Here is a 12,875-nt window from a genome sequence, read left to right as displayed (position 1 = left end):
AGCATAAAAATAAAGCCAGAAAATGAAGAGCTGTTTAATCACTCAATTGGATTTTTCTGCCAGCATATTTCTTTTTCTCTGCAACCCACTGCTAAATTGTGCTTCGTGGCTGTTTTTTTTATAAAATCACTTAATCAAATCTAACTCTGATTACATCAGAGAAGGCCAGGTACCCTACACCATAACAGGGGTTTTCGAAATTTTGACTTGTCTACTTAAAGATCACCAAAATCTGATAACAAGGTCAATTACGTCCCTAGGTGGGATTGAACCACCAACCTTTTGGTTAACAACTGAACACGCTAACTGTTTGTGCCTCAGAGACACTTTGCGAAAGTACATACTGACAAAGGCTAATAAGCATTCATCTAGAACGTTTCCTAGAAAAACTTTAAAAAGTCAATAATCTGGAGAGTTTTTGTAAGATGTTTCTTCCATCAACCAATGAAGAAACACATTGGTACTTTCCCATGATGAGTGAGTGCTTCAGGATCTCTTGCACTTACATGTGCAGCAGAGTACTGTAATGGAAGCATGCTGGGTCCATAACCCAGAGGTAGGCAGATTGAAACTATCCTCTGCTATATGCATTGTTTTTTGTTAATTAAAGTAATCCAAAACTGGGATTGATATTTTTGCTCTTTTATTTTTACTTAAAGTACAATAACTTTTACCATTTTAATTTGTTTTAATAGTATATTGACAGTATTGTTTTCTTTCAAAAATCCACTTAATTTTCTTTACCCTATTATTAAAATGGTAATTGACAAAAACAAACTACATTGTCACCAGAAGAGCAGTACAAAATATACAAGTGATATATTAAAATCATCTTTCCAGCTTTAATTTCAATGATGCCTTGGTGCAACAATTTTGTGAGAAACATCTTCACCCATAAAGAAAGATTTTCTTAATTCCTTACCTGTGTGCTGATTAGATATCACCTTGTTTTCACATTAAACAGACTTCCCCATGAGGAAGCAGCAAGGATGCAGTGACGTTTATGTTTCCTGGTGTCAACCTGTATTATTTCAGTAGACATTGAAATGAGGATGCATCTTGCTTCCTTTCCAATGAAGCAAGTTTAATTCAGTAATAGGTGGATAATCATTCCTACAAAGGTGTTAATCAGAGACTTGGCTTTGTGGACACTTTTCAGAGAGCAAATTTGTTAGCATAAACATAAAATCAGAAAATGAAGAGCTGTTTAATCACTCAATTGGACTTTTCTGCCAGCATAATTTTTTTTCTCTGCAACCCACTGCTAAATTGTGCTTCCTAGCTGTTTTTTATAAAATCACTTAATCAAATCTAACTCTGATTACATCAGAGAAGGCCGGGTACCCTACACCATAAGAGGGGGTTTGAAATTTTGACTTGTCTACTTAAAGATCACCAAAATCTGATAACAAGGTCAATTACGTCCCTGGGTGGGATTGAATCACCAACCTTTAGGTTAATAGCCATACACACTGACTGATTGCGCCACAGCGACACTTTGCAAAAGTACATACTGACAAAGGCTAATAAGCATTCATCTAGAACGTTTCCTAGAAAAACTTTAAAAAGTCAATAATCTGGAGAATTTTTGTAAGAAACACATTGGTACTTTCCCATGATGAGTGAGTGCTTCAGGATCTCTTGCACTTACATGGGCTATTAACCAAAAGGTTCCCACCCAGTGATGTAATTGACCTTGTGATCAGATTTTGGTGATCTTTAAGTAGACAAGTCAAAATTTCAAACCCCCTCTTATGGTGTAGGGTACCTGGCCTTCTCTGACGTAATCAGAGTTAGATTTAATTAAGGTGCGCAAGGACATAGAAGGGAGCGGTTTAAGAAAAGAGAAGTGGAAACAGACAGCAAACTAGGCTGGAGAGAGACCTGAGACAAAGAGATCTGAATTATACGAGAGCCGACCAGGGGAAACACAAATTATGCAGTCAAGTTTCCCACATTTGGGGAAATCGCAGGAGCAGCACACCCAGAGTGCAATGGGTGAGCCTTGCCCTGGGAGAAGCACCTTCATGATCATAGTATCTCACCTGGCAGGTAAGTAGGAGTTGGGCTAGTGCTGGGGAGGGTCGCTGCTCGGGTACGCCCCTGTCAAGTGAAGGAGATCCAACTGAGGCAGCACAAGGGAACTCTCGAAAGAAGAACAAGGCTAGAGGAAGATCTGAGACAAAGAAATCTGACTTTTACCAGAGCTGACCAGAGGAAAGCACAAACACAGTCCCCCACTACCACCAGGAAACATTAACGCCACTGCATCCTTGCTGCTTTCTCATGTGGAAGTCTATTTAATGTGAAAACAAGGTGCTATCTAATTAGCACACAGAAAAGAAAATTAAGTGAATTTTTGAAAGAAAACAATACTGTCAATATACTATTAAAACAAATTAAAATGGTAAAAGTTATTGTACTTTAAGTAAAAATAAAAGAGCAAAAATGTCAATCCCAGTTTTGGATTACTTTAATTAACAAAAAAAATGCATATAGCAGAGGATAGTTTCAATCTGCCTACCTCTGGGTTATGGACCCAGCATGCTTCCATTACAGTACTCTGCTGCACATGTAAGTGCAAGAGATCCTGAAGCACTCACTCATCATGGGAAAGTACCAATGTGTTTCTTCATTGGTTGATGGAAGAAACATCTTACAAAAACTCTCCACATTATTGACTTTTTAAAATGTTTCTAGGAAACGTTCTAGATGAATGCTTATTAGCCTTTTTCAGTATATGCTTTTGCAAAGTGTCGCTGTGGCGCAATCAGTTAGTGTGTAAGGCTATTAACCAAAAAGTTGGTGGTTCAATCCCACCCAGGGACGTAATTGACCTTGTTATCAGATTTTGGTGATCTTTATGTAGACAAGTAAAAATTTCAAACCCCCTCTTATGGTGTAGGGTACCTGGCCTTCTCTGATGTAATCAGAGTTAGATTTGATTCAGTGATTTTATAAAAAACAGCTAGGAAGCACAATTTAGCAGTGGGTTGCAGAGAAAAAGAAATATGCTGGCAAAAAAATCCAATTGAGTGATTAAACAGCTCTTCATTTTCTGGCTTTATTTTTATGCTAACAAATTTGTTCTGTGAAAAGTGTCCACAAAGCCAAGTCTCTGATTAACACCTTTGTAGGGATGGTTTTTCACCTATTACTAAATTAAACTTGCTTCATTGGAAAGGCAGCAAGATGCATCCTCATTTCAATATCTACGGAAATAATACAGGTTGACACCAGGAAACATTAACGCCACTGCATCTTTGCTGTTTTCTCATGTGGAAGTCTGTTTAATGTGAAAACAAGGTGATATCTAATTAGCACACAGGTAAGGAATTAAGAAAATCTTTATTTAAGGGTGAAGATGTTTCTCACAAAATCGTTGCCCCAATGCATCATTGAAATTCAAGCTGGAAAGATGATTTTAATATATCACTTGTACATTTTGTATTGCTCTTCTGGTGACAATGTAGTTTGTTTTTGTCAATTACCATTTTAATAATCGGGTAAAGAAAATTAATTGGATTTTTGAAAGAAAACAATACTGTCAATATACTATTAAAACAAATTAAAATGGTAAAAGTTATTGTACTTTAAGTAAAAATAAAAGAGCAAAAATATCAATCCCAGTTTTGGATTACTTTAATTAACAAAAAAAAATGCATATAGCAGAGGATAGTTTCAATCTGCCTACCTCTGGGTTATGGACCCAGCATGCTTCCATTACAGTACTCTGCTGCACATGTAAGTGCAAGAGGTCCTGAAGCACTCACTTATCATGGGAAAGTACCAATGTGTTTCTTCATTGGTTGATGGAAGAAACATCTTACAAAAACTCTCCACATTATTGACTTTTTAAAATGTTTCTAGGAAGCGTTCTAGATGAATGCTTATTAGCCTTTGTCAGTATGTAGTTTTGCAAAGTGTCGCTGTGGCGCAATCAGTTAGTGTGTATGGTTATTAACCAAAAGGTTGGTGGTTCAATCCCACCCAGGGACGTAATTGACCTTGTTATCAGATTTTGGTGATCTTTAAGTAGACAAGTCAAAATTTCAAACCCCCTGTTATGGTGTAGGGTACCTGGCCTTCTCTGATGTAATCAGAGTTAGATTTGATTCAGTGATTTTATAAAAACAGCTAGGAAGCACAATTTAGCAGTGGGTTGCAGAGAAAAAGAAATATGCTGGCAAAAAAATCCAATTGAGTGATTAAACAGCTCTCCATTTTCTGGCTTTATTTTTATGCTAACAAATTTGTTCTCTGAAAAGTGTCCACAAAGCCAAGTCTCTGATTAACACCTTTGTAGGGATGGTTTTTCACCTATTACTAAATTAAACTTGCTTCATTGGAAAGGCAGCAAGATGCATCCTCATTTCAATGTCTACTGAAATAATACAGGTTGACACCAGGAAACATTAACGCCACTGCATCCTTGCTGCTTTCGCATGTTGAAGTCTGTTTAATGTGAAAACAAGGTGATATCTAATTAGCACACAGGTAAGGAATTAAGAAAATCTTTATTCAAGGGTGAAGGTGTTTCTCACAAAATCGTTACCCCAATGCATCATTGAAATTCAAGCTGGAAAGATGATTTTAATATATCACTTGTACATTTTGTATTGCTCTTCTGGTGACAATGTAGTTTGTTTTTGTCAATTACCATTTTAATAATAGGGTAAAGAAAATTAAGTGGATTTTTGAAAGAAAACAATACTGTCAATATACTATTAAAACAAATTAAAAAGGTAAAAGTTATTGCACTTTAAGTAAAAATAAAAGAGCAAAAATATCAATCCCAGTTTTGGATTACTTTAATTAACAAAAAAAAATGCATATAGCAGAGGATAGTTTCAATCTGCCTACCTCTGGGTTATGGGCCCAGCATTTTTCCATTGCAGTACTCTGCTGCACATGTAAGTGCAAGAGATCCTGAAGCACTCACTCATCATGGGAAAGTACCAATGTGTTTCTTCGTTGGTTGATGGAAGAAACATCTTACAAAAACGCTCCAGATTATTGACTTTTTAAAGTTTTTCTAGGAAACGTTCTAGATGAATGCTTATTAGCCTTTGTCAGTATGTACGTTTGTAAAGTGTCTCTGTGGCGCAATCTGTTGGTGTGTTTGGTTATTAATCACAGGGTTGGTGGTTCAATCCCACGCAGGGATGTAATTGACCTTGTTATCAGATTTTGGTGATCTTTAAGTAGACAAGTCAAAATTTCAAACCCCCTTCTTATGGTGTAGGGTACCTGGCCTACTCTGATGTAATCAGAGTTAGATTTGAATCAGTGATTTTATAAAAAAAACAGCTAGGAAGCACAATTTAGCAGTGGGTTGCAGAGAAAAAGAAATATGCTGGCAGAAAAATCCAATTGAGTGATTAAACAGCTCTTCATTTTCTGGCTTTATTTTTATGCTAACGAATTTGTTCTCTGAAAAGTGTCCACAAAGCCAAGTATCTGATTAACATATTTGTAGGGATGGTTTTTCACCTATTACTAAATTAAACTTGCTTCATTGGAAAGGCAGCAAGATGCATCCTCATTTCAATATCTACTGAAATAATACAGGTTGACACCAGGAAACATTAACGCCACTGCATCCTTGCTGCTTTCTCATGTGGAAGTCTGTTTAATGTGAAAACAAGGTGATATCTAATTAGCACACAGGTAAGGAATTAAGAAAATCTTTATTTAAGGGTGAAGATGTTTCTCACAAAATCGTTGCCCCAATGCATCATTGAAATTCAAGCTGGAAAGATGATTTTAATATATCACTTGTACATTTTGTATTGCTCTTCTGGTGACAATGTAGTTTGTTTTTGTCAATTACCATTTTAATAATCGGGTAAAGAAAATTAATAGGATTTTTGAAAGAAAACAATACTGTCAATATACTATTAAAACAAATTAAAATGGTAAAAGTTATTGTACTTTAAGTAAAAATAAAAGCTAAAATATCAATCCCAGTTTTGGATTACTTTAATGAACAAAAAAAAAATGCATATAGCAAAGGATAGTTTCAATCTGCCTACCTCTGGGTTATGGGCCCAGCATGCTTCCATTGCAGTACTCTGCTGCACATGTAAGTGCAAGAGATCCTGAAGCACTCACTCATCATGCGAAAGTACCAATGTGTTTCTTCATTGGTTGCTGGAAGAAACATCTTACAAAAACTCTCCAGATTATTGACTTTTTAAAGTTTTTCTAGGAAACGTTCTAGATGAATGCTTATTAGTCTTTGTCAGTATGTACTTTTCGCAAAGTGTCTTTGTGGCGCAATCGGTTAGTGTGTTCAGCTATTAATTAAAAGGTTGGTGGTTCAATCCCATCCAGGGACGTAATTGACCTTGTGATCAGATTTTGGTAATATTTAAGTAGACAAGTCAAAATTGCAAACCCCCTCTTATGGTGTAGGGTACCTGGCCTTCTCTGATGTAATCAGAGTTAGATTTGATTAAGTGATTTTATAAAAAAACAGCTAGGAAGCACAATTTAGCAGTGGGTTGCAGAGAAAAAGAAAAATGCTGGCAGAAAAATCCAATTAAGTGATTAAACAGCTCTTCATTTTCTGGCTTTATTTTTATGATTACAAATTTGTTCTCTGAAAAGTGTCCACAAAGCCAAGTATCTGATTAACATCTTTGTAGGGATGGTTTTTCACCTATTACTAAATTAAACTTGCTTCATTGGAAAGGCAGCAAGATGCATCCTCATTTCAATATCTACGGAAATAATACAGGTTGACACCAGGAAACATTAACGCCACTGCATCTTTGCTGTTTTCTCATGTGGAAGTCTGTTTAATGTGAAAACAAGGTGATATCTAATTAGCACACAGGTAAGGAATTAAGAAAATCTTTATTTAAGGGTGAAGATGTTTCTCACAAAATCGTTGCCCCAATGCATCATTGAAATTCAAGCTGGAAAGATGATTTTAATATATCACTTGTACATTTTGTATTGCTCTTCTGGTGACAATGTAGTTTGTTTTTGTCAATTACCATTTTAATAATCGGGTAAAGAAAATTAAGTGGATTTTTGAAAGAAAACAATACTGTCAATATACTCTTAAAACAAATTAAAATGGTAAAAGTTATTGTACTTTAAGTAAAAATAAAAGAGTAAAAATATCAATCCCAGTTTTGGATTACTTTAATTAACAAAAAAAAATGCATATAGCAGAGGATAGTTTCAATCTGCCTACCTCTGGGTTATGGACCCAGCATGCTTCCATTACAGTACTCTGCTGCACATGTAAGTGCAAGAGGTCCTGAAGCACTCACTTATCATGGGAAAGTACCAATGTGTTTCTTCATTGGTTGATGGAAGAAACATCTTACAAAAACTCTCCACATTATTGACTTTTTAAAATGTTTCTAGGAATCGTTCTAGATGAATGCTTATTAGCCTTTGTCAGTATGTACTTTTGCAAAGTGTAGCTGTGGCGCAATCAGTTAGTGTGTAAGGCTATTAACCAAAAGGTTGGTTGTTCAATCCCACCCAGGGACTTAATTGACCTTGTTATCAGATTTTGGTGATCTTTAAGTAGACAAGTCAAAATTTCAAACCCCCTGTTATGGTGTAGGGTACCTGGCCTTCTCTGATGTAATCAGAGTTAGATTTGATTCAGTGATTTTATAAAAACAGCTAGGAAGCACAATTTGGCAGTGGGTTGCAGAGAAAAAGAAATATGCTGGCAGAAAAATCCAATTGAGTGATTAAACAGCTCTTCATTTTCTGGCTTTATTTTTATACTAACTAATTTGTTCTCTGAAAAGTGTCCACAAAGCCAAGTATCTGATTAACATATTTGTAGGGATGGTTTTTCACCTATTACTAAATTAAACTTGCTTCATTGGAAAGGCAGCAAGATGCATCCTCATTTCAATATCTACTGAAATAATACAGGTTGATACCAGGAAACATTAACGCCACTGCATCCTTGCTGCTTTCTCATGTGGAAGTCTGTTTAATGTGAAAACAAGGTGATATCTAATTAGCACACAGGTAAGGAATTAAGAAAATCTTTATTTAAGGGTGAAGATGTTTCTCACAAAATCGTTGCCCCAATGCATCATTGAAATTCAAGCTGGAAAGATGATTTTAATATATCACTTGTACATTTTGTATTGCTCTTATGGTGACAATGTAGTTTGTTTTTGTCAATTACCATTTTAATAATAGGGTAAAGAAAATTAAGTGGATTTTTGAAAGAAAACAATACTGTCAATATACTATTAAAACAAATTAAAATGGTAAAAGTTATTGTACTTTAAGTAAAAATAAAAGCTAAAATATCAATCCCAGTTTTGGATTACTTTAATGAACAAAAAAAAAAATTCATATAGCAAAGGATAGTTTCAATCTGCCTACCTCTGGGTTATGGGCCCAGCATGCTTCCATTGCAGTACTCTGCTGCACATGTAAGTGCAAGAGATCCTGAAGCACTCACTCATCATGCGAAAGTACCAATGTGTTTCTTCATTGGTTGCTGGAAGAAACATCTTACAAAAACTCTCCAGATTATTGACTTTTTAAAGTTTTTCTAGGAAACGTTCTAGATGAATGCTTATTAGTCTTTGTCAGTATGTGCTTTTTGCAAAGTGTCGCTGTGGCGCAATCAGTTAGTGTGTAAGGCTGTTAACCAAAAGGTTGGTGGTTCAATCCCACCCAGGGACTTAATTGACCTTGTTATCAGATTTTGGTGATATTTAAGTAGACAAGTCAAAATTGCAAACCCCCTCTTATGGTATCGGGTACCTGGCCTTCTCTGATGTAATCAGAGTTAGATTTGATTAAGTGATTTTATAAAAAAACAGCTAGGAAGCACAATTTAGCAGTGGGTTGCAGAGAAAAAGAAAAATGCTGGCAGAAAAATCCAATTGAGTGATTAAACAGCTCTTCATTTTCTGGCTTTATTTTTATGATTACAAATTTGTTCTCTGAAAAGTGTCCACAAAGCCAAGTATCTGATTAACATCTTTGTAGGGATGGTTTTTCACCTATTACTAAATTAAACTTGCTTCATTGGAAAGGCAGCAAGATGCATCCTCATTTCAATATCTACGGAAATAATACAGGTTGACCCCAGGAAACATTAACGCCACTGCATCTTTGCTGTTTTCTCATGTGGAAGTCTGTTTAATGTGAAAACAAGGTGATATCTAATTAGCACACAGGTAAGGAATTAAGAAAATCTTTATTTAAGGGTGAAGATGTTTCTCACAAAATCGTTGCCCCAATGCATCATTGAAATTCAAGCTGGAAAGATGATTTTAATATATCACTTGTACATTTTGTATTGCTCTTCTGGTGACAATGTAGTTTGTTTTTGTCAATTACCATTTTAATAATCGGGTAAAGAAAATTAATTGGATTTTTGAAAGAAAACAATACTGTCAATATACTATTAAAACAAATTAAAATGGTAAAAGTTATTGTACTTTAAGTAAAAATAAAAGAGCAAAAATATCAATCCCAGTTTTGGATTACTTTAATTAACAAAAAAAAATGCATATAGCAGAGGATAGTTTCAATCTGCCTACCTCTGGGTTATGGACCCAGCATGCTTCCATTACAGTACTCTGCTGCACATGTAAGTGCAAAAGATCCTGAAGCACTCACTCATCATGGGAAAGTACCAATGTGTTTCTTCATTGGTTGATGGAAGAAACATCTTACAAAAACTCTCCACATTATTGACTTTTTAAAATGTTTCTAGGAATCGTTCTAGATGAATGCTTATTAGCCTTTGTCAGTATGTACTTCTGCAAAGTGTCGCTGTGGCGCAATCAGTTAGTGTGTAAGGCTGTTAACCAAAAGGTTGGTGGTTCAATCCCACCCAGGGACTTAATTGACCTTGTTATCAGATTTTGGTGATCTTTAAGTAGACAAGTCAAAATTTCAAACCCCCTGTTATGGTGTAGGGTACCTGGCCTTCTCTGATGTAATCAGAGTTAGATTTGATTCAGTGATTTTATAAAAACAGCTAGGAAGCACAATTTAGCAGTGGGTTGCAGAGAAAAAGAAATATGCTGGCAGAAAAATCCAATTGAGTGATTAAACAGCTCTTCATTTTCTGGCTTTATTTTTATGCTAACAAATTTGTGCTCTGAAAAGTGTCCACAAAGCCAAGTATCTGATTAACACCTTTGTAGGGATGGTTTTTCACCTATTATTAAATTAAACTTGCTTCATTGGAAAGGCAGCAAGTGATGTCATCCAAGCAGTGGGTCAAAGTTGGCTTCAAACCTCGTCTGCTTATGAAAAGAGAAAAGGGGTATGCAGGGCATGGCGGCCTTTTGCGGTGCTTGGATGACCCCTAGTTCGCATTAAATAATGCAGTCGAGTTTCCCACATTTGGGGAAATCACAGGGGTCAGCATACCCAGAATGCAATGAATGAACCGCACCCTGGGAGAACAGTCTTCATGACCATGGTATCTCCTATGCAAAATAAGTATGATTTGGGATAGGGCTGGGGAGGGCCGCTGCTCAGGCACATCTCTGTCAAGTAAAGGAGATTCAACTGAGGCAGCACAAGGGAACTCTCATCTGGGGACAACAACTGCAGGGAGAACACATATTTTCAGATGAACATGGGAGGGCAGAAGGCTGCCTAATACTGAAGCACCCTCAAACAACAAACCAAATGCAACAACTAGTGCAAGTATTCCTGGGGGAAGGCCTGCAGCAGATGGATTTGCATATGGCGATGTCATCCAAGCAGTGGGTCAAAGTTGGCTTCAACCCTCGTCTGCATATGAAAAGAGAAAAGGGGCGTGCAGGGCATGGCGGCCTTTTGCGGCACTTGGATGACCCCTAGTTCGCATTAAACACCTCCACCCTCCGTCGGTGTGGGGCTCATGTTGGCTATGCCCCAGCCCCTGAAGGATTCAAGCTGATTTCTTGCAGCAGCTGGGCACTGTAACAGCTCCAGAGCTGCTCTGTAAGGCAAGTAAAAGGGTGTGGGCCCTGCAGCACTACCTGTAGTTTGCATTGTGCATTGGAAGGCACAAAGTAAGCAGACGGGAGGAGAAGTCAGGATAGTGCACAAGGGTATAGACGGGAGGGGCTCAAGAAAAAAGAAGTGGAAACAGACAGCAAACTAGGCTTCCAATGCACAATGCAAACTACAGGTAGTGCTGCAGGGCCCACACCCTTTTACTTGCCTTACAGAGCAGCTCTGGAGCTGTTTAATCACTCAATTGGATTTTTCTGCCAGCATAATTTTTCTCTTACGTCCTAGAGGATGCTGGGGACTCCGTAAGGACCATGGGGGATAGACGGGCTCCGCAGGAGACATGGGCACTTTAAGAAAGACTTTAGATCTGGGTGTGCACTGGCTCCTCCCTTTATGCCCCTCCTCCAGACCTCAGTTTACTACTGTGCCCAGAGGAGACTGGGTGCTTTTCAGGGAGCTCTCCTGAGTTTCCTGACAGAAAGTATATTTGTTAGATTTTTTTATTTTCAGGGAGCCTGCTGGCAACAGACTCCCTGCATCGAGGGGCGGAGGGGAGAGATGCACACCTACTTCTGTGAGTTGATAGGCTCTGCTTCTTAGGCTACTGTACAGCATTAGCTCCAGAGGGATCGGTACGCAGGTCTCACCCTCGCCGTCCGTCCCAGAGCCGCGCCGCCGTCCCCCTCGCAGAGCCGGAAGATAGAAGCCGGGTGAGTATGAGAAGAAAAGAAGACTTCAGAGGCGGCGGAAGACTTCATGATCTTCACTGAGGTAACGCACAGCAGTAAAGCTGTGCTCCATTGCTCCAATACACCTCACACACGGCAGTCAGTGTAAGGGTGAAGGGCGCAGGGGGGACGCCCTGGGCAGCAATATAGACCACTCTTTGGCAAAATAAATATATATGCAGCTAGGCACTGTATATATATATATAAGAGCCCCCGCCATTTTTTTACTATATTTGAGCGGGACAGAAGCCCATCGCTGAGGGGGTGGGGCTTCTCCCTCAGCACTCACCAGCGCCATTTTCTCCACAGCACCGCTGAGGGGAAGCTCCACGGACTCTCCCCTGCTTATACCACGGTAGAAAGAGGGTCTTAAAGAAGAGGGGGGCACATAATTAGGCGCATATATATATGGAAATACAGCGCTACTGGGTAAACATAAAATTATTGTGTTTTTTTCCTGGGTCATATAGCGCTGGGGTGTGTGCTGGCATACTCTCTCTCTCTGTCTCTCCAAAGGGCCTTGTTGGGGAACTGTCCTCAGATAAGAGGATTCCCTGAGTGTATGGTGTGTCGGTACACGTGTGTCGACATGTCTGAGGTAGAAGGCTCTCCTAGAGAGGAGCAGGAGCAAATTAATGTGGTGTCTCCATCGACAACGCCGACACCTGACTGGATGGATATGTGGAATGTTTTAAGTGCTAATGTAAACTTATTACACAAGAGATTAGACAAAGCTAAAGCTAGGGAACAGTCAGGGAGTCAACCCATGCCTGTCCCTATGTCGCAGGGACCTTCGGGGTCTCAAAAGCGCCCACTATCCCAAATAGTTGACACAGATACCGACATAGTGTCGACTACGATGATGCAAAGTTACAGCCAAAATTGGCTAAATGTATTCGATATATGATTATTGCAATAAAAGATGTTTTGCACATCACAGAGTCCCCTGTCCCTGACACGAGGGTACACATGTATAAGGGAAAGAAACCTGAGATAACCTTTCCCCCCTCACATGAGTTGAACGAATTATGTGAAAAAGCTTGGGAATCTCCAGACAAAAAGCTGCAGATTCCCAAAAGGATTCTTATGGCGTATCCTTTCCCGCCAATGGACAGGATACGGTGGGAATCCTCCCCTAGGGTGGATAAAGCATTGACACGCTTATCCAAAAAGGTAGCGCTG

General features: G+C 38.4%; 1 non-coding gene and 1 pseudogene across 1 annotated transcript; both read right to left on the bottom strand.

Moving 5' to 3' along the window:
* Nucleotides 1-1,897: 1,897 nt before the first annotated feature.
* Nucleotides 1,898-2,060, bottom strand: LOC135035486 (U1 spliceosomal RNA). Its single transcript, XR_010230522.1, has one exon. It is a non-coding gene; the product is annotated as a U1 spliceosomal RNA (small nuclear RNA).
* Nucleotides 2,061-10,286: 8,226 nt separating this feature from the next.
* LOC135035561 (U1 spliceosomal RNA) lies at nucleotides 10,287-10,465 on the bottom strand (annotated as a pseudogene).
* Between the last annotated feature and the right edge of the window lie 2,410 nt (nucleotides 10,466-12,875).

Source organism: Pseudophryne corroboree, unplaced genomic scaffold (assembly GCF_028390025.1).
Source record: "Pseudophryne corroboree isolate aPseCor3 unplaced genomic scaffold, aPseCor3.hap2 scaffold_606, whole genome shotgun sequence".
Lineage (NCBI taxonomy): Eukaryota > Metazoa > Chordata > Amphibia > Anura > Myobatrachidae > Pseudophryne > Pseudophryne corroboree.
This window is presented reverse-complemented; position numbering and strand designations above follow the sequence as displayed.